We start from the raw sequence: 24,513 nt of genomic DNA, 5'->3' as shown, positions 1-24,513 counted from the left end.
TACATCTCACACTTGTATTGTCCATATCACGCTCTCACGAGAAAACTGATACATCTCACACTTGCATTGCTCATGTCACGCTCTCACGAGAAAAATGATACATCTCACGCTTGTATTGCCCATGTCACGCGCTCACGAGGAAACTCATACATCTCACACTAGTATTGCCCATATCATGCTCTCACGAGAAGACTGATACATCTCACACTTGTATTGCTCATGTCACGCTCTCACGAGGAAACTGATACATCTCTCACTTGTATTGCTCATATCAAGCTCTCACGAGAAGACTGATACATCTCACACTTGTATTGCCCATATCACGCTCCACTGAAAACTGATACATCTCACGCTTGTATTGCTGATATCAAGCTCTCACGAGAAGGCTGATACTTCTCACGCTTGTTTTGCATATGTCACGCTCTCACGAGAAAACTGATACATCTCATAGTTGTATTGCCCATGTCACGCTCTCACGAGAAAACTGATTCAACTCAGGCTTGTATTGCCCACATCACGCTCTAACGAGAAGACTGATACATCTCACACTTGTATTGTCCATATCACGCTCTCACAAGAAAACTGATACATCTCACACTTGTATTGCCCATATCACGCTCTCACGAGAAGACTGATATATCTCACACTTGTATGGCCCATACGTCATGCTCTCACGAGAAAACTGATACATCTCACACTAGTATTGCTCATATCACGCTCTCACGAGAAAACTGATACATCTCACACTTGTATTGCTGATATCACGCTCTCACGAGGAAACTCATACATCTCACACTTGTATTGCCCATATCATGCTCTCACGAAAAACTGATACATCTCACACTTGTATTGCCCATATCACGCCTCTCATGAGAAGACTGATACTTCTCACGCTTGTATTGCCCATGTCACGCGCACACGAGGAAACTCATACATCTCACACTAGTATTGCCGATATCATGCTCTCACTAGAAAACTGATACATCTCACACTAGTATTGCCCATATCATGCTCTCACTAGAAAACTGATACATCTCACACTGGTATTGCCCATATCATGCTCTCACGAGAAAACTGATACATCTCACACTTGTATTGCTCATGTCACGCTCTCACTAGAAAACTGATACATCTCACGTTTGTAAGGCCCATATCACTCTGTCGTGAGAAAACTGATACATCGCAAGCTTGTATGGTCCATATCACGCTCTCACGAGAAAACTGATACATCTCAAACTTGTATTGTTCATGTCACGCTCTCAAGAGGAAACTCATACATCTCACACTTGTATTGCCAATATCATGCTCTCACGAGAAAAACTTATACATCTCACGCTTGTATTGCTCATGTCACGCTCTCAAGAGGAAACTCATACATCTCACTCTTGTATTGCCCATATCATGCTCTCACGAGAAAACTGATACATCTCACGCTTGTGTTGCTCATATCACGCTCTCACGAGAAGACTGATACATCTCACACTAGTATTGCTCATGTAACGCTCTCACGACAAAACTGATACATCTCACACTTGTATTGCTCATATCACTCTCTCACGAGAAAACTGATACATCTCACACTTGTATTGCTCATATCACGCTCTCACGAGGAAAGTCATACATCTCACACTTGTATGGCCCATATCATGCTCTCACGGGAAAACTGATACATCTCACACTTGTATTGCCCATATCACGCTCTCACGAGAAGACTGATACTTCTCAAGCTTGTATTGCCCATATCACGCTCTCACGTGAAAACTAATACACCTGACTCTTTTATTGCCCATATGACGCTCTCACGAGAAGACCGATACATCTCACACTTGTATGGCCCTTATCACGCTCTCACACGAAAACTGATATATCTCACACTTGTATGGCTCATTTCACGCTCTCACGAGAAAACATACATCTCACACTTGAATTGCCGATATCAATCTCTCATGAGAAAAGTGATACATCTCAAGCTTGTATGGTCCATATCACGCTCTCACGAGAAAACTGATACACCTGACACTTGTATTGCCCATATCACGCTCTCACGAGAAGACCGATACATCTCACACTTGTATGGCCCTTATCCCGCTCTCACACGAAAGCTGATATATCTCACACTTGTATGGCTCATTTCACGCTCTCACGAGAAAACTGATACATCTCACACTTGAATTGCCGATATCACTCTCTCATGAGAAAAGTGATACATCTCAAGCTTGTATGGTCCATATCACGCTCTCACGAGAAAACTGATACACCTGACACTTGTATTGCCCATATCACGCTCTCACGAGAAGACCGATACATCTCACACTTGTATGGCCCTTATCCCGCTCTCACACGAAAGCTGATATATCTCACACTTGTATGGCTCATTTCACGCTCTCACGAGAAAACATACATCTCACACTTGAATTGCCCATATCACTCTCTCATGAGAAAAGTGATACATCTCACATTTGTAAGGCCCATATCACTCTGTCGTGAGAAAACTGATACATCTCAAGCTTGTATGGTCCATATCACGCTCTCACGAGAAAACTGATACATCTCACACTTGCATTGCTCATGTCACGCTCTCACGAGAAAAATGATACATCTAACGCTTGTATTGCCCATGTCACGCGCACACGAGGAAACTGATACATCTCACACTAGTATTGCCCATATCATGCTCTCACGAGAAAACTGATACATCTCACACTTGTATTGCTCATGTCACGCTCTCACGAGGAAACTGATACATCTCTCACTTGTATTGCCCATATCACGCTCTCACGAGAAGACTGATACATCTCACACTTGTATTGCCCATATCACGATCTCACGAGGAAACTCATACATCTCACACTTGTATTGCCCATATCACGCTCCCACTGAAAACTGATTCATCTCACGCTTGTATTGCTGATATCAAGCTCTCACGAGAAGACTGATACTTCTCACGCTTGTTTTGCATATGTCACGCTCTCACGAGAAAACTGATACATCTCACACTTGTATGGCTCATATCACGCTCTCGCGAGAAGACTGATACATCTCATAGTTGTATTGCCCATGTCACGCTCTCACGAGAAAACTGATTCAACTCAGGCTTGTATTGCCCACATCACGCTCTAACGAAAAGACTGATACATCTCACACTTGTATTGTCCATATCACGCTCTCACAAGAAAACTGATACATCTCACACTTGTATTGCCCATATCACGCTCTAACGAGAAGACTGATATATCTCACACTTGTATGGCCGATACGTCATGCTCTCACGAGAAAACTGATACATCTCACACTAGTATTGCTCATATCACGCTCTCACGAGAAAACTGATACATCTCACACTTGTATTGCTGATATCACGCTCTCACGAGGAAACTCATACATCTCACACTTGTATTGCCCATATCATGCTCTCATGAGAAGACTGATACTCCTCACGCTTGTATTGCCCATGTCACGCGCTCACGAGGAAACTCATACATCTCACACTAGTATTGCCCATATCATGCTCTCACTAGAAAACTGATACATCTCACACTAGTATTGCCCATATCATGCTCTCACGAGAAAACTGATACATCTCACACTAGTATTGCTCATATCACGCTCTCACGAGAAAACTGATACATCTCACACTTGTATTGCTGATATCACGCTCTCACGAGGAAACTCATACATCTCACACTTGTATTGCCCATATCATGCTCTCATGAGAAGACTGATACTCCTCACGCTTGTATTGCCCATGTCACGCTCACGAGGAAACTCATACATCTCACACTAGTATTGCCCATATCATGCTCTCACGAGAAAACTGATACATCTCACACTAGTATTGCCCATATCATGCTCTCACGAGAAAACTGATACATCTCACACTTGTATTGCTCATGTCACGCTCTCACTAGAAAACTGATACATCTCACGTTTGTAAGGCCCATATCACTCTGTCGTGAGAAAACTGATACATCGCAAGCTTGTATTGTCCATATCACGCTCTCACGAGAAAACTGATACATCTCACACTTGTATTGCTCATATCACGCTCTCACGAGGAAAGTCATACATCTCACACTTGTATGGCCCATATCATGCTCTCACGGGAAAACTGATACATCTCACACTTGTATTGCCCATATCACGCTCTCACGAGAAGACTGATACTTCTCAAGCTTGTATTGCCCATATCACGCTCTCACGTGAAAACTAATACACCTGACTCTTTTATTGCCCATATGACGCTCTCACGAGAAGACCGATACATCTCACACTTGTATGGCCCTTATCACGCTCTCACACGAAAACTGATACATCTCACACTTGTATTGCCCATATCACGCTCTAACGAGAAGACTGATATATCTCACACTTGTATGGCCGATACGTCATGCTCTCACGAGAAAACTGATACATCTCACACTAGTATTGCTCATATCACGCTCTCACGAGAAAACTGATACATCTCACACTTGTATTGCTGATATCACGCTCTCACGAGGAAACTCATACATCTCACACTTGTATTGCCCATATCATGCTCTCATGAGAAGACTGATACTCCTCACGCTTGTATTGCCCATGTCACGCGCTCACGAGGAAACTCATACATCTCACACTAGTATTGCCCATATCATGCTCTCACTAGAAAACTGATACATCTCACACTAGTATTGCCCATATCATGCTCTCACGAGAAAACTGATACATCTCACACTAGTATTGCTCATATCACGCTCTCACGAGAAAACTGATACATCTCACACTTGTATTGCTGATATCACGCTCTCACGAGGAAACTCATACATCTCACACTTGTATTGCCCATATCATGCTCTCATGAGAAGACTGATACTCCTCACGCTTGTATTGCCCATGTCACGCGCTCACGAGGAAACTCATACATCTCACACTAGTATTGCCCATATCATGCTCTCACGAGAAAACTGATACATCTCACACTAGTATTGCCCATATCATGCTCTCACGAGAAAACTGATACATCTCACACTTGTATTGCTCATGTCACGCTCTCACTAGAAAACTGATACATCTCACGTTTGTAAGGCCCATATCACTCTGTAGTGAGAAAACTGATACATCGCAAGCTTGTATTGTCCATATCACGCTCTCACGAGAAAACTGATACATCTCACACTTGTATTGCTCATATCACGCTCTCACGAGGAAAGTCATACATCTCACACTTGTATGGCCCATATCATGCTCTCACGGGAAAACTGATACATCTCACACTTGTATTGCCCATATCACGCTCTCACGAGAAGACTGATACTTCTCAAGCTTGTATTGCCCATATCACGCTCTCACGTGAAAACTAATACACCTGACTCTTTTATTGCCCATATGACGCTCTCACGAGAAGACCGATACATCTCACACTTGTATGGCCCTTATCACGCTCTCACACGAAAACTGATATATCTCACACTTGTATGGCTCATTTCACGCTCTCACGAGAAAACTGATACATCTCACACTTGAATTGCCGATATCACTCTCTCATGAGAAAAGTGATACATCTCAAGCTTGTATGGTCCATATCACGCTCTCACGAGAAAACTGATACACCTGACACTTGTATTGCCCATATCACGCTCTCACGAGAAGACCGATACATCTCACACTTGTATGGCCCTTATCCCGCTCTCACACGAAAGCTGATATATCTCACACTTGTATGGCTCATTTCACGCTCTCACGAGAAAACATACATCTCACACTTGAATTGCCCATATCACGCTCTCATGAGAAAAGTGATACATCTCACATTTGTAAGGCCCATATCACTCTGTCGTGAGAAAACTGATACATCTCAAGCTTGTATGGTCCATATCACGCTCTCACGAGAAAACTGATGCATCTCACACTTGCATTGCTCATGTCACGCTCTCACGAGAAAACTGATACATCTCACACTTGTATTGCTCATGTCACGCTCTCACGAGGAAACTGATACATCTCTCACTTGTATTGCTCATATCACGCTCTCACGAGAAGACTGATACATCTCACACTTGTATTGCCCATATCACGATCTCACGAGGAAACTCTACATCTCACACTTGTATTGCCCATATCACGCTCCCACTGAAAACTGATTCATCTCACGCTTGTATTGCTGATGTCAAGCTCTCACGAGAAGACTGATACTTCTCACGCTTGTTTTGCATATGTCACGCTCTCACGAGAAAACTGATACATCTCACACTTGTATGGCTCATATCACGCTCTCACGAGAAGACTGATACATCTCATAGTTGTATTGCCCATGTCACGCTCTCACGAGAAAACTGATTCAACTCAGGCTTGTTTTGCCCACATCACGCTCTAACGAGAAGACTGATACATCTCACACTTGTATTGTCCATATCACGCTCTCACAAGAAAACTGATACATCTCACACTTGTATTGCCCATATCACGCTCTAACGAGAAGACTGATATATCTCACACTTGTATGGCCGATACGTCATGCTCTCACGAGAAAACTGATACATCTCACCACTAGTATTGCTCATATCACGCTCTCACGAGAAAACTGATACATCTCACACTTGTATTGCTGATATCACGCTCTCACGAGGAAACTCATACATCTCACACTTGTATTGCCCATATCATGCTCTCACGAAAAAACTGATACATCTCACACTTGTATTGCCCATATCACGCTCTCATGAGAAGACTGATACTCCTCACGCTTGTATTGCCCATGTCACGCGCTCACGAGGAAACTGATACATCTCACACTAGTATTGCCCATATAATGCTCTCACTAGAAAACTGATACATCTCACACTTGTATGGCTCATATCACGCTCTCACGAGAAGACTGATACATCTCATGGTTGTATTGCCCATGTCACGCTCTCACGAGAAAACTGATTCAACTCACACTTGTATTGCCCATATCACGCTCTAACGAGAAGACTGATATATCTCACACTTGTATGGCCGATACGTCATGCTCTCACGAGAAAACTGATACATCTCACACTAGTATTGCTCATATCACGCTCTCACGAGAAAACTGATACATCTCACACTTGTATTGCTGATATCACGCTCTCACGAGGAAACTCATACATCTCACACTTGTATTGCCCATATCATGCTCTCACGAGAAAACTGATACTCCTCACGCTTGTATTGCCCATGTCACGCGCTCACGAGGAAACTGATACATCTCACACTAGTATTGCCCATATAATGCTCTCACTAGAAAACTGATACATCTCACACTTGTATTGCTCATATCACGCTCTCACGAGAAGACTGATACATCTCATAGTTGTATTGCCCATGTCACGCTCTCACGAGAAAACTGATTCAACTCACACTTGTATTGCCCATATCACGCTCTCACGAGAAGACTGATATATCTCACACTTGTATGGCCGATACGTCATGCTCTCACGAGAAAACTGATACATCTCACACTAGTATTGCTCATATCACGCTCTCACGAGAAAACTGATACATCTCACACTTGTATTGCTGATATCACGCTCTCACGAGGAAACTCATACATCTCACACTTGTATTGCCCATATCATGCTCTCACGAGAAAACTGATACATCTCACACTAGTATTGCTCATGTCACGCTCTCACTAGAAAACTGATACATCTCACGTTTGTAAGGCCCATATCACTCTGTCGTGAGAAAACTGATACATCGCAAGCTTGTATGGTCCATATCACGCTCTAACGAGAAAACTGATACATCTCAAACTTGCATTGCTCATGTCACGCTCTCACGTGAAAACTAATACACCTGACTGTTTTATTGCCCATATGACGCTCTCACGAGAAGACCGATACATCTCACACTTGTATAGCCCTGATCACCCTCTCACACGAAAACTGATACATCTCAAACTTGCATTGCTCATGTCACGCTCTCAAGAGGAAACTCATACATCTCACACTTGTATTGCCAATATCATGCTCTCACGAGAAAACTTATACATCTCACGCTTGTATTGCTCATGTCACGGTCTCAAGAGGAAACTCATACATCTCACACTTGTATTGCCCATATCATGCTCTCACGAGAAAACTGATACATCTCACGCTTGTGATGCTTATATCACGCTCTCACGAGAAGACTGATACATCTCACTCTTGTATTGCTCATGTAACGCCCTAACGAGAAGACTGATTCATCTCACACTTGTACTGCTCATATCACGCTCTCACGAGAAAACTGATACATCTCACACTTGTATTGCTCATATCACGCTCTCATGAGAAAAGTGATACATCTCAAGCTTGTATGGTCCATATCACGCTCTCACGAGAAAACTGATACACCTGACACTTGTATTGCTCATGTCACGCTCTCACGAGAAAACTGATACATCTCACGCTTGTATTGCCCATGTCACGCGCTCACGAGGAAACTGATACATCTCACACTAGTATTGCCCATATCATGCTCTCACGAGAAAACTGATACATCTCACACTTGTATTGCTCATGTCACGCTCTCACGAGGAAACTGATACATCTCTCACTTGTATTGCTCATATCAAGCTCTCACGAGAAGACTGATACATCTCACACTTGTATTGCCCATATCACGCTTTCACGAGGAAACTCATACATCTCACACTTGTACTGCTCATATCATGCTCTCACGAGAAAACTGATACATCTCACACTAGTATTGCTCATATCAAGCTCTCACGAGAAAACTGATACATCTCACACTTGTATTGCTCATATCAAGCTCTCACGAGAAAACTGATACATCTCACACTAGTATTGCCCATATCACGCTCTCACGAGATGACTCATACATCTCACACTTGAATTGCCCATATCACCCTCTCATGAGAAAAGTGATACATCTCACATTTGTAAGGCCCATATCACTCTGTCGTGAGAAAACTGATACATCTCAAGATTGTATGGTCCATACGTCATGCTCTCACGAGAAAACTGATACATCTCACACTTGCATTGCTCATGTCACGCTCTCACGAGAAAACTGATACATCTCACGCTTGTATTGCCCATGTCACGCGCTCACGAGGAAACTGATACATCTCACACTAGTATTGCCCATATCATGCTCTCACGAGAAAACTGATACATCTCACACTTGTATTGCTCATGTCACGCTCTCACGAGGAAACTGATACATCTCTCACTTGTATTGCTCAGATCAAGCTCTCACGAGAAGACTGATACATCTCACACTTGTATTACCCATATCACGCTCTCACGAGGAAACTCATGCATTTCACACTTGTATTGCCCATATCACGCTCCCACTGAAAACTGATAGATCTCACGCTTGTATTGCTGATATCATGCTCTCACGAGAAGACTGATACTTCTCACGCTTGTTTTGCATATGTCACGATCTCACGAGAAAACTGATACATCTCACGTTTGTATTGCTCATGTCACGCGCTCACGAGGAAACTCATACATGTCACGCTGGTATTGCCCATATCATGTTCTCACGGGAAAACTGATACATCTCACATTTGTATTGCTCATATCAAGCACTCACGATAAGACTGATACATCTCACACTTGTTTGGCCCATATCACGCTCCCACTGAAAACTCATACATCTCACATTTGTATTGCTCATATCAAGCACTCACGATAAGACTGATACATCTCACACTTGTATTGCCCATATCACGCTCCCACTGAAAACTGATAGATCTCACGCTTGTATTGCTGATATCATGCTCTCACGAGAAAACTGATACTTCTGAAGCTTGTTTTGCCTATGTCACGCTCTCACGAGAAGACTGATACATCTCACGCTTGTATGGTCTATGTAACGCGCTCTCGAGGAAATTCATACATCTCACACCTGTATTGCCCATATCATGCTCTCACGAGCAAACTTATACATTTCAAACTTGTAATGCCCATATCATGATCTCACGAGAAAACTGATACATCTCACTCTAGTATTGCCCACATCACGCGCTCACGAGGAAACTCATACCTCTCACACTAGTATTGCTCATATCACGCTCTCACTAGAAAACTCATACATCTCACACTAGTATTGCCCACATCACGCGCTCACGAGAAAACTGATACATCTCACTCTAGTATTGCCCACATCACGCGCTCACGAGGAAACTCATACATCTCACACTAGTATTGCTCATATCACGCTCTCACGAGAAGACTCATACATCTCACACTAGTATTGCTCATATCACGAACTCACGAGGAAACTCATACATCTCACACTTGTATTGCTCATATCACGCTCTCACGAGAAGACTGATAAATCTCACACTTGTAATGCTCATGTAACGCTCTCACGAGAAAACTGATAGATCTCAGGCTTGTATGGTCCATATCACGCTCTCACGAGAAAACTGATACATCTCACACTTTTCTGGGCGATATGACGCTCTCGCGAGAAGACTGATACATCTCGCGCTTGTATTGTCCATATGACGCTCTCACGAGAAAACTGATACATCTTATGTTTGTATTGCCTATATCATGCTCTCACACGAAAACTGATACATCTCAGGCTTGTACTGCCCATATCACGCTCTCACAAGAAAACTGATACATCTCACACTTGTATTGCTCATATCACGCTCTCTCGAGAAAACTGATACATCTCACACTTGTATTGCTCATATCACGCTCTCTCGAGAAAACTGATACATCTCACACTAGTATTGCCCACATCACGCGCTCACGTGGAAACTCATACATCTCACACTAGTATTGCTCATATCAAGCTCTCACGAGAAAACTGATACATCTCACACTTGTATTGCTCAGATCATGCTCTCACGAGAAAACTGATACATCTCTGGCTTGTATTGCTCATATCAAGCTCTCACGAGAAAACTGATACATCTCACACTTGTATTGCTCATATCATGCTCTCACGAGAAAACTGATACATCTCACACTAGTATTGCTCATATCAAGCTCTCACGAGAAAACTGATACATCTCACACTTGTATTGCTCATATCAAGCTCTCACGAGAAAACTGATACATCTCACACTAGTATTGCCCATATCACGCTCTCACGGGAAGACTCATACATCTCACACTTGTATTGCTCATATCAAGCTCTCACGAGAAAACTGATACATCTCACACTTGTATTGCTCATATCACGCTCTCACGAGAAGACTCATACATCTCACACTTGTATGGCCCATATCATGCTCTCACGAGAAAACTGATACATCTCACACTTGTATTGCTCATATCACGCTCTCACGAGAAAACTGATAAATCTCACACTTGTAATGCTCATGTAACACTCTCACGAGAAAACTGATAGATCTCAGGCTTGTATGGTCCATATCACGCTCTCACGAGAAAACTGATACATCTCACACTTGTATTGCTCATATCACTGTCTCAGGAGAAAACTGATGCATCTCTCACTTGTATTGCCCATATCACGCTCTCACGAGAAGACTGATACATCTCACGTTTGTATTGTCCATATCACGCTCTCACGAGAAGACTGTACATCTCACGTTTGTATTGCCCATATCACGCTCTCGAGAGAAGACTGATACATCTCACACTTGTATTGCTCATGTCACGCTCTCTCGAGAAAACTGATACATCTCACACTAGTATTGCCCACATCACGCGCTCACGAGGAAACTCATACATCTCACACTAGTATTGCTCATATCAAGCTCTCACGAGGAAACACATACATCTCACACTTGTATTGCCCATATCACGCTCCCGCTGAAAACTGATACATCTCACGCTTTTATGGCCCATATCACGCTCTCACAAGAAAACTGATACATCTCTGGCTTGTATTGCCCATACATGACGCTCTCACGAGAAAACTGATACATCTCACACTTGTTTGGGCGATATGACGCTCTCGCGAGAAGACTGATACATCTCACGCTTGTATTGTCCATATGACGCTCTCACGAGAAAAGTGATACATCTTATGCTTGTATTGCCCATATCATGCTCTCACACGAAAACTGATACATCTCAGGCTTGTATTGCCCATATCACGCTCTCACAAGAAAACTGATACATCTCACACTTGTATGGCGCATGTTACGCTCTCACGAGAAGACTGATACATCTCACGCTTGTATTGTCCATATCACGCTCTCACGAGAAAACTGATACATCTGACACTTGTATTGCCCATATCATGCTCTTACAAGAAAACTGATACATCTCACACTTGTATGGCTCATATCACGCTCCCACTGAAAACTGATACATCTCACGCTTGTATTGTTCATATCATGCTCTCACGAGAAAACTGATACTTCTCACGCTTGTTTTGCCTATGACACGCTCTCACGAGAAGACTGATACATCTCACACTTGTATGGTCCATGTCACGCGCTCACGGGAAAATTCATACATCTCACAGTTGTATTGCCCATATCATGCCCTCACGAGAAAACTGATACATCTCACACTTGTATTGCCGATGTCACGCTCTCACGAGAAAACTGATACATCTCACACTAGTATTGCCCACATCACGGGCTCACGAGGAAACTCATACATCTCACACTAGTATTGCTCATATCGAGCTCTCACGAGAAGACTGATACATCCCACGCTTGTATTGCCCATATCACGCTCTCAGACGAAAACTGATATATTTCACACTTGTATGGCTCATTTCACGCTCTCACGAGGAACCTCAGACATCTCACACTTGTATGGCCCATATCACGCTCCAACTGAAAACTGATAATCTCACACTTGTGTTGCTCATATCTCGCTCTCACGGGGAAACTCATACATCTCACACTTGTATTGCCCATATCATGCTCTCACGAGAAAACCGATACATCTTACACTTGTATTCCTGATGTCACGCTCTCACGAGAAAACTGATACATCTCACACTAGTATTGCCCACTTCACGCACTCACGAGAAAACTCATATATCTCCCACTGGTATTGCTCATATCACGCTCTCGAGAGAAGACTGATACATCTCACACTTGTATGGCCCTTATCCCGCTCTCACGTGAAAACTAATACACCTGACACTTGCATGGCCCATATGACGCTCTCACGAGAAGACCGATACATCTCACACTTGTATGGCCCTTATCCCGCTCTCACACGAAAACTGATATATTTCACACTTGTATGGCTCATTTCACGCTCTCACGAGAAAACATACATCTCACACTTGAATTGCCGATATCACTCTCTCATGAGAAAACTGATACATCTCACGTTTGTAAGGCCCATATCACTCTGTCGTGATAAAACTGATACATCTCACACTTGTATGGTCCATATCACGCTCTCACGAGAAAACTGATACATCTCACGCTTTTATGGCCCATATCACGCTCTCACAAGAAAACTGATACATCTCTGGCTTGTATTGCCCATACATGACGCTCTCACGAGAAAACTGATACATCTCACACTTGTTTGGGCGATATGACGCTCTCGCGAGAAGACTGATACATCTCACGCTTGTATTGTCCATATGACGCTCTCACGAGAAAAGTGATACATCTTATGCTTGTATTGCCCATATCATGCTCTCACACGAAAACTGATACATCTCAGGCTTGTATTGCCCATATCACGCTCTCACAAGAAAACTGATACATCTCACACTTGTATGGCGCATGTTACGCTCTCACGAGAAGACTGATACATCTCACGCTTGTATTGTCCATATCACGCTCTCACGAGAAAACTGATTCATCTGACACTTGTATTGCCCATATCATGCTCTTACAAGAAAACTGATACATCTCACACTTGTATGGCTCATATCACTGTCTCAGGAGAAAACTGATGCATCTCTCACTTGTACGGCCCATATCACGCTCTCACGAGAAGACTGGTACATCTCACACTTGTATTGCCCATATCACGCTCTCACAAGAAGACTGATACATCTCAAGCTTGTATTGCCCATATCACGCTCTCACGAGAAGACTGATACATCTCACGTTTGTATTGTCCATATCACGCTCTCACGAGAAAATGGATACATCTCTCGTTTGTATGGCTCATATCACGCTCTCACGAGAAGACTGTACATCTCACGCTTGTATTGCCCATATCACGCTCTCAAGAGAAAACGAATATATCTCACGTGTATAAGGCCCATATCACTTTGTCGCGAGAAAACTAACACATCTCACGCTTGTATGGCCCATATGACGCTCTCACGAGAAAATCGATACACCTCACACTTGTATGGCCGATATCACGCTCTCACGAGAAAACTGATACATATCACGCTTGTATGTCAATGATGTACAATTACCTCATGTTAAGGTATGCCGACCGCCTCCGTGGTGTAGTGGTTAGAGCGTCCGCCCGGAGAGCGGAAGGTCGCGGGTTAAATCCCCGACCGCGTCATATCAAAAGACGTTAAAATATGGTACCTGTTGCTCCCTGTCTGGCGCTCGGCATTAATGGGTACAACAAGGACTGGTCGGCTCGGAGTCAGTATAATGTGTCTGAGTGGGGTATCCATGCTTCACTGCGGCATGGTATCTCAGTGGGCTAGCACTATGAAACCAGCTTAAGTCTGGGCTAGTACAAGCAGCCGCACATACACATACACACGCATGCACGTCGTCATATGAGCGAAATATTCTCAAGCACGACGTTAAACCCAATTTCAGTTCACCTCACTTAAGGTATGGCTTGTTAGTTTCTTCAGAATGCACACGTGATATGTAGATATCAGTGGTTCGCATACGGCAATTCTCAAGAATGGCGTAATTATTCAATGTTCAAACCTTCCATTAAAGGATTTATCACTGTTATGTCGTGCAGTGGATTTGCCAAAAGGGTTTATATGAGTAGGTTTACTAAAGCGCACGTTAACCTCATCAAGCAGACGGGAATACACCCACAGTCGCCTGTGTAAAAACAAGATACCATGTTCCAAGGATTAGTCGATAATGTGTTGATTGATTGTTCATTGTTGTTATGTTGTCAGAAAGACATTTGCCATCGAACAAGTTTCTTTGTACAGCTTTAGATGTATCATAGGATATTGCTACTATGTGTAAATATTAATGGAAATATTTTCCTCGAACAAGGTAACTTCCCGATACACTCTTCAAAAAAGAAAAGAAAAGCGGAGGTGATTTTGACAATATTGGACTCTTGTAGCTGCGGCAAAAACAATACAAATATACTATTTCTTTCCAAAACGTCATCGTTGTGTGATTGTAAACAGCTTCAGCGCCAAAACGCAGCAATTTTAACTTTCCCCCTTGTTTTGAAGAAATATTCGCCAAAACGTCGCCAAGAAAACATGAAAAACAAAATGCACGTGCAGGTAAGTGGAAAAGCATTCGATATCGATCACCATAAAAAGGCAAACGTTGCGTTTAATTTTGTCATTCGTTGCCTGGAAAAGAGGAAATCATCATGCCGCCAATCGAAACATCGCCATAGGCCGCCTTGAAGCTGGGGAGTCGCAGTCTGCAGTTGCCCCACATTTCAACGTTCACCAGAGCACCATATCTTGCCTTGGATATCGTTTCCTGAGGACCAATTCCACCCAAGATCGCCCGAGAAGCGGCCGTCCAAGAGTTACCATCCAAGCCCACGACCGCTACATCCGGGTTGCTCAGTTGCGTCATCGTCTTGCCACAGCCGTTTTCATCCAAACTGTCCGGAATCGATTGCGTAAAGTGGGAATTCGACCAAGAAAACCAGTTCTCGCCCCTGATTTGAGAAACTTCCATCGGCGCAATCGCTTGGGTCTGGAACTGGAACCTTAGAAACTGGTGGCGGGTCTGGTACAGTGATGAATCACGATTTCTTCTTCACCGGCGAGATGGATGACAGCGTGTTTACGTCGGGGGAGGAGGCAGTGTCATGCATGGTGTGGGGTGAGATATCAAGCACACAAAGATCTGATTTAGTGGTAGTTCAGGGGAATTTGACTACAAATTGGTATATCTACGAAGTCCTTGTACGTCACATGTTTCCGATTATACCCCTTTTACACAGGACGGCGACCGTTCTGCCTTCTTTGTGCGTTCTAAAAATATTAAGAAAGCCTCTGAACGCTCGAAGAAGGCAGAACGGTTGCGTAGGTCGTACAGAGGTGGTACAAAGAAGGCACAGACATCACCACGGACGGCACAGAACGCCATGGTGGCGCCAACTATATTGGACATTTTCAAAACAAACGCAGACCGGTCGCCGAGGAGTTTGGTTGCACAACAGATATTCGAACAAGGCAAAAGGGAGGCAGAAGCATCGCCGTGGTCTCAGAATGAACGCACAACGGTCGGCCAACAGTGGGCGTTAGGAGACCAATAGTTCCATCAACCGAGGCGATGCCTCTGCCTTCCTTGTGCGTTCTTTGAGCAACTAATAGCGTGCGTTGAGCAGTCACTGTGCCTTCATCCGGCTATAACGGCACCCTTGAGCGACCATGGCAATGGCTCTGCCTTCCCCATGAGTTCATTCTGCCTTCCTTCTGCCTCCTCTCTGCCGTCCTTCTGCATCCTTTCTGCCACCGTTGGGCTTACTGCATTGCCATTTCAGGCTACCTATAACACACGATACTGGTACTGGAGGCTTAGGCACTTGTCCCCAGTAGCAAGAAACCTGGGGGGTGACAGCGAGCTTCAGACCAGGCTCTAGACTTGCTCGCCAATTTGTGTTCTATTTGGCAATTCTTGGGCCAACTCTTTCGAGAAGTTCGTCGTAAAGAGCTTTCTCCATTCTAAGGTAGTTATATCCTTCATTTTAGGATGGCAATGACTATTTGGTTAAAAACAGTGCTTGTTGACCTTGCAAAAAAGTTCATTGTTCGTGCCTAATTGTGTCGCAAAGAGATGGTTTCGCTTCGCCGGCTTGAATAAAACTGATGATAGAATGACATAACCACGTATCTATTCTATATACCAAGGAAATACAGGATGCTGAACATTCGCCACAGATTGCTAAAAGAACGCACAAGGAGCGCCAAAGATTGCTGAAAGAATGCTCAAGGGTCGGCGAGAAGACAGAAGCATCGATGAATGGTCGCTGTTGGTTGCCGTTGGTTGCGTATGGTTGTACAGGGAAGGCAGAAGGAAGGCAGAAGTGTCGCTCAAAGGACGCGTACGCACAGGACGCTCGAGAATCGCTGCGGAAATGCCAGAAACGTGCATTTTGGTCGTACAAGGAAGGCAGAATGATCGCCGGAGCAGTTACACAGAAACATGTTTTTCTTGAAGTTTGGCGACCGTTGAGCGTCCTGGTCATTTTTAGAACTCACAAAGAAGGCAGGTGAGGTGAGGTGAAATTGGATTTAACGTCGTGCTTGAGAATGTTTCGCTCATATGACGACGTGCATGCATGTGTGTGTGTATGTATGTGCGGCTGCTTGTACTAGCCCAGACTTAAGCTGGTTTTATAGTGCTAGCCCACTGAGATACCATGCCGCAGTGAAGCATGGATACCCCACTCAGACACATTATACTGACTCCGAGCCGACCAGTCCTTGTTGTACCCATTAATGCCGAACGCCAGGCAGGGACCAACAAGTACCATATTTTAACGTCTTTTGATATGACGCGGTCGGGGTCTTGGCTCAGCGTAAAAGGGGCCGTATAAAAGTGGGAGTTGTTCCAGCATGACAAAGTCATATTCGACGTCCAAATGCAACCTATTTCACACTACGGCTCCGAAATATGGTGATGTCACAGTTTTCATTACATAGAAAAAGTACACTTATTCGCTTGTAAGAAACTCTTAAATGTTGGACTCTCAACTCCTAATAACACGGTGTATGGTGAGTGTTGACGCTGTTGTACATCGAATCTTATACTAGATGCTTACGCTACTGGATTAAACTGATTCCCATGCCAGTGTCTTCTAAGTGTCTTCGAAATTCTCTTCGAAATTCTCTTATACGATTCCGACTTGGTCTCAGCGAACTGGAAGTTGAACAAAGGAAGACACCTCAGCATCGGGAAATCAGTCCGAGGTTGCGAAATATGTCATAATGGGGTTGAAAACGAGTACCATTTCATGTACGTCTGCCCAATCTATGCTCAACTCTGATCTAAGTATTTACCTCTATGTAGCTTCATATCTATATATAATTTTAAGGAGCTGTTATCATGCAATAATCCTGCTACCCAATTTAAAATAGCTCTGTTTATATACCATGCTTTAATATCAGGCAAAACTTCATTTTGCTAACCACATTGTATTGTTGTTCTGCTTCAGATTGAAATATATGTAAGTCGACTGTCTATGGGTCCATGGCCTTTCATACAACAAAGCATTGAATTGGAACTGACAACGCTACTTTACATACAGTGGGGAAGAAATCCACAAGAGCGACTTCGTCGACTTATCCAGTCTGTGCCGAGACGGTGCCGAGCAGTAATTGTTGCCAATGGTGACCATACAAAGTACTGACTTTGACGCCATCTTCTGGACTCAAGTAAACAAACACAACAATAAAGACTGCTGCCGCCACGGTGTTGGGGAACTCTTTGTCTATATATTTTCACCTTTTTACCATTGAAATTATAAATTGCTTTTAAACTAACGCAATTAATTTTTCTACAAATGGCTTATGCGGTATTATATTTATAACTTCTTGGGATGTAATTACGATGTTTGCAATTTGTTTTCATTTCATTTTGTGCCGCAGGACGCGTGAGGCCTCAAGGGTTATTGATCAAGCTGTTCCATAAGCAAAGTTTTCTAACTGTAGCAAGCAATCATTACACAATTTTCAAATTTTATGAAATATACTACAAACAAAAAGTAGCCCCTCGGAACGGATTCACAACTGCCAATGCCCAGTTGTCACAAGCTGCATGGTAAGTCTGTATTCCACATGCACTAGGCTGTTGTGTTTGGGCGTTTGAATCAAACATGGCGTTGGTGTGTTTCAGCACCCTTGCTTTTCGATGTTTTTGACAATGTTTCATTTCACTCAAACTCAACTAATATTGAATCAGTTGCTTCAGTGCATGTTCCACATGTCGTTTTAAGCACACAAAAAGTTGCATTTACCTTAGAGTATAAATGACCTCGGTACGTTTAAGTTTATATATATGACTATCAAATTTTAGGGTGTTCCCATACGTTTTGTTTGTAGTATATATTTATTAAAAGCTCCGACTGAAATAACTCGATATAGTGAAATACGATTTCTGAGAAAATGGCACTTTCGTTCGATTGTTGCATCAAACTTCTTTAAGCTGTACTATTAGGTATTTGTTTTAACCGAATCATGTAGGTAGATTTGAGAGAAATGTACTTACAACTGATTGCTACTTTCCGGCTAAGTTTACGAGAACATACACACTGTGAAGATCCGGTTTATAGAATTTGTCTCCAGCAAGCAATGCTTGTCGTAAGAGGCGAATTGCAGTATCGGGTGGTCAGGCTCGCTGACTTGATTGACACATGTAGTCATATCCTAATTGCGTAGATCGATGCTCATGCTTTGATCACTGAATTGTCTTGTCCAGATTCGATTATTTGCAGACTGCAACAACAACCACAATGGCGGATGTTAGAGTGAGATTTGAAACAAAACAGCTAGTAATATGAATAGACACAATACCAAGTTACATCATTGTTATGTTTCAAGTACGTTGAAGCGGTATTTCACACAAACATGAATACACACGTAAATCAGGGATGACAATGTCCAAGCATGTTTGTGAATACATACATTTTAGATATGCACGTGCTACGATCAAAGGCGTGCATCACATGCAATACATTGCAGTAAACTGTTCTCATAGCTATTTAACTCAGGAAAATCCGCGACTATGCTTGTCGTTAGAGGCCACTAACGGGATCGGTGGTCAGGCTCGCTGACTTGGTTGACACATGTCATAGGTTCCCAATTGCGCAGATCGATGCTCATGCTGTTGATTACTGGATTGTCTGGTCCAGACTAGATTATTTACAGACTGCCGCCATATAGCTGGAATATTGCTGAGTGCAGCGTAAAACTAAACTAAACTCACTCACTCACTCAGGAAATCCATTGACTTCGTTGTTGATTAGCCTCCTCAAATGACAACTGCTAAAAGATGGCAAGTTATTGGTATGTGGCATGCCATTGAGTGGTATTGCAAAAGGTGCTGGTTGGTGACAACTCCCAGGGTGGATTTAACCCCTTCTCAGTATCACAAGACGTCATTCGTTTATTTCAAGTGGCGTGTTAAAAATACAGTGGGTTCCACATCGTGGCTGGTACAACAGAACGGACCGAATTGGAGCGTGTATGGAGCCAGGCGACCTTTCAGACATCCGTTGTTATCCCCACAGCACAGCTAGTTTGGTGTCAAGCTCGACGTCATTGGAATTTGTGGTCATGAAGAAAGGTCCGCTGGTCGGACGAAAGTCTATTTCTTTTGTTCATGACGGACAGTCGAGCTCGTGTTGTCAGCGCAGAAACACTGCATGTGTAGAACGAATATCTCGGAGCCATTACCGTGTGTCGGGGTTCATTGATGCTTTGGGTGTTGTTGACTACACCGTGCTGTTTTCTACACAATATTGTTGACTTCATCGTGTTGTTTGACGATGATGAATTTTAGTAGGAGGATAAAGAATGTTGGGCTTTAATGCCAATAGATTACACAAACCGATGTGAATTAAGTTCCCTCACCATGAACTAAAGGTTGAATAAAGTATACATTAATACTGAAACATAATTGTTCATTGTGTGTAATCCTTACAAATAATCTGTGTGTCACATTTGATTCGGATGTCCCTGTATGATTTAAGGACGTATACCTCACCGCGGTATTATATATAGTTGTTGTTTAACGCCGCGCTCAGCAGTATATGGCGGCGGTCTGCCAATGATAGAGTCTGGACCAGACAATCCAGTGATTAACACCATGAGCATCGATCTAAGCAATTGGAATACGATGACATGTGTCAACCAAGTCAGCAAGCCTGACCACCCGATCTCGTTAGTTGCCTCTTACGACAATTCTAACCCGGATCTTCACGGGTTAATGTGGTATCATAGCGTATACAGGTTTCCGTGGAAGTTAATCAAACTGTTTACATCGAAGGGTTCGTATGTTTACAAAAACATCATGCCGAAAAGGTTATCAATTGTCCGCTGTACATCACACGGTGGCGGTCCAGGCATTCGGGCATTCCCGTTGACAGTTGTATAATGTGCTTGTAAACTCATTTACGCATATTCATTGTGTGTGGAGGTTGTAATTGCCTGCCCAGCTACTTCTTCATCACTGTTAACAAAGAATCTCTGACATCACAAATGACATCACTATACCCTCTTCCTCTCTGAAGGCACGTTTTTCACAAGTGAACTGAATCCAGTGATTCTTCGCGGAAGTCAACATGAGATATAAATGCGACTAAGGCCACTCAGACAGACATCTGTATCAGAACAAAAGTCAAATCATGTGAAACAGTAAAAATCTCCAGTGCTGTAGTGTTGGTGCCAGAAATATGTTGTACAAACAAAACCACTATCTCTTGCTGTCGTTATTTTCCCCTATGTCAACCAGACCATGTGCTATTTCTGCACATGTTGAACCTACAACTCTGCCACATGGCACGGCGTATGTAACTGGTTCACTTGGGGGACACGCAGTGTTGAAAGATGAGCTGTTGACCATCGCGACCCGATGACACGCCCGTATCACGCGTACAGAGTGAGGTCCATTGACGTCCCACAGATTCAACATGCACTGAACCAGATGAAAGCGTTGAGGTCTCCAACAGCTTAAGGCAAAGGTGTCTTTAGTATTCGCGTTATTGTTTCAACATAACCACTTGGTCTACAATGCGAACCGTATATTAGGACAGCATGCTGTTAGGAGGTTATACTCTTTCGTAACACATGTCTGACGCATGACAAGTTATTGTAGACATGTGAAGGGCATTTCCAAATTTGACGTATCAGTGGCAAAAATGATGTCCGTTCTTTCAAATACCACCCGAAAGGGTAATAAATTGATATTTAGGTAGATACTATTGTAGTCTGTAGATACGAACACAATTTAAACAAAATCACGTATTCAAGCTGTTTCTTGCCACCCCCGTATCCAGGACCAAGACATACCGAACGCTTGTGATGTAGAAGCAATGTTCAAATTATTGAAGAGAGGGCTACATTCTGTGCTGTCTGGTACTCTCAAATACTACCACAGCAAAAATAACTTAGTTTCCGTCCTTGCGGAAACCTAATGGATACTGGGTAATGTAGGTTTCCGCTAGGCTTCAGTATCCGGAAACAGTCAATGAAAGTTTCCGTATAGTTTACCAAACTGAAACTAACAAATCTAGGTTTCCGTCATGTTTCTACAACTGAAACTGCCATAATAAGTTTCAATTTACTTTCAGTTCGCTGAAACATTCATAGCAAAAATGTCTTGGTTCTGTTGCGGAAACCTAGTGGATACTGGGTAATGTAGGTTTCTGCTAGATTTCTGTACCTGGAAACTGACAAGTCTATTGATTTCACCTTAGATGAAATGACAAGCTTAGCTTTCCATTGGGGGACTATAATGATATTGACTTACTGTTACATTTCCAAGATAGTTTCTTCAGACAGAAACTTAAATGTGTATGTATGTATGTATGTATGTATGTATGTATGTATGTATGTATGTATGTATGTATGTATGTATGTATGTATGTATGTATGTGTGTGTGTGTGTGTGTGTGTGTGTGTGTGTGTGTGTGTGTGTGTGTGTGTGTGTGTGTGTGTGTGTGTGTGTGTGTGTATGTATGTATGTATGTAGGTATCTGTGTGTGTATGTTGGTATGTATGTTGGTATGTTGGTATGTAGGTATGTAGGTAGGCAGGTTGGTTGGAAGGTAGGTTGGTAGGTAGATTGGTAAGTGGGTAGGTAGGTAGGTGGGTGGGTAGGTAGATAGGTAGGTAGGTGGGTAGGTGATAAGGTGGGTAGGTAGGTAGGTAGGTAGGTAGGTAGGTAGGTAGGTAGGTGGTTGGGTAGGTAGGTAGGTAGGTAGGTAGGTAGGTCTTGGAAACGCTTTATAGAGTCTTTCACAGCCGAAAAATGCGAAACATTCTGCAAGACGTTTGACGGTGTTTGATGGTTGACTGCACCCCTACGCACAGACGACACACACACAGACACACACACACACACACACAGACAGACAGACATAAACTGTCACTAACTTTCAAAATACAACCTATTTGAGTAAAACAAGCAAACGATTGACAAGTTGCAATTGCTACAAGATGCATCTAGATGCGGTCTAAAGATATGTAACGTGTACAAGTAATGAATGCCCGCGGTTTATTGGCTTTTTTTAAACTGGTAGAATTTAGCCAGAGGTCATTTGTTTATTAAGTACTGCCGGTACACGTATGGGTTGTCCTCCCAGAAAGCCACGTGATCAGACACAACACCGGGCCAAGTGAGGCCATATTGGCGTGACTATCGATGTAGCTGCCAGCCCTCACACAGCACTGCGTACAGTTGGCCCCAGAACGCGTAAGTAGATTCTAATCTAATAACCACAACGGTAGTTTATTGTAAATGTCTCCTCAGGTACGTGGTCATATGCATCATAACAGGTTCTTGTAATGTGAAGAAATTGGATTTATGTATCTAATGTCGATGAAGGCAATGTTTCCATATGGATCATGAAGTGTATTGTGTGGGTACATCCATCAATTAACACTCATAACTATACCAAAACTGCATAACGTCCTATAAAAGGGATATATGAAACATAAACACGCACTATTTTGTGGATCACACATCTGGGCAGAGGGAAGGTCGCTATATTGCGTAAGGGTACTGTAGAGTTGAAACTGCCAGAATACTGTAGAGTTAACACTGTCAGAATACTGTAGAGATAACACTGCCAGAATACTGTAGAGATAACACTGCCAGAATACTGTAGAGATAACACTGCCAGAATACTGTAGAGTTAACACTGTCAGAATACTGTAGAGATAACACTGCCAGAATACTGTAGAGATAACACTGCCAGAATACTGTAGAGTTAACACTGCTATTGTGGAGAAACACGAGGTTTGCAGTTTCAGTGTAACATGCGGTACGAGTATTTTGCAGCTGGCTAACAAGAGACTGCGAAAGAGGCATACTTGCGACCTTATCGAATCACCAATTCCCATAATTGGCAAGCTTGTAGAGTAATTCACAGAAAATGAGTTCCCATGTTCATTTCACGCTGGAGTGATCACGTTCTTGAAATGACCGTCATGAATAGAACAGTTTCCTTTCAGAGTGACATCATGGCACAAGAGTAATTTCTAACCAGTGTGGTATGACCAGAACGCTTTTTTCCTCACACTATATATCGTGATATTTACGTTGTTGTCAACAAATATTTTCTGCTGTATGTAACAAAGTTTATTTCTTCTTATTGGGGAGAAGGGGGTGGGGGTATATATTGGAAATGTCCAGAGAAACTATCTCTCTCCGTGAATAAAAGTGTCTGTGTTTATGCAACTTTTTAATTTCCGTAAATATCGGAAGCAGACAGAAATGGTTGAGTTTGC

At 43.0% G+C, this 24,513-nt stretch overlaps 1 protein-coding gene across 1 annotated transcript in view; it reads left to right on the top strand.

Moving 5' to 3' along the window:
* The first annotated feature begins 23,405 nt into the window (after positions 1-23,405).
* The window catches only part of LOC124262534 (carbamoyl-phosphate synthase [ammonia], mitochondrial-like), a 67,796-nt gene continuing 66,688 nt past the window's right edge, over positions 23,406-24,513 (top strand). The window contains exon 1 of the mRNA XM_046697039.1: positions 23,406-23,476. The gene's annotated coding sequence lies outside the window, so the exon portion shown is untranslated. The remainder of the gene's footprint in view (positions 23,477-24,513) is intronic.

The sequence above is a fragment of the Haliotis rubra genome, unplaced genomic scaffold (genome assembly GCF_003918875.1).
Source record: "Haliotis rubra isolate DU_JTF1 unplaced genomic scaffold, ASM391887v1 Scf843, whole genome shotgun sequence".
In the NCBI taxonomy this organism is placed as follows: Eukaryota; Metazoa; Mollusca; class Gastropoda; order Lepetellida; family Haliotidae; genus Haliotis; species Haliotis rubra.
Note: the sequence above shows the minus strand (reverse complement) of the source record. Positions and strands in the feature narration are given on the sequence as shown.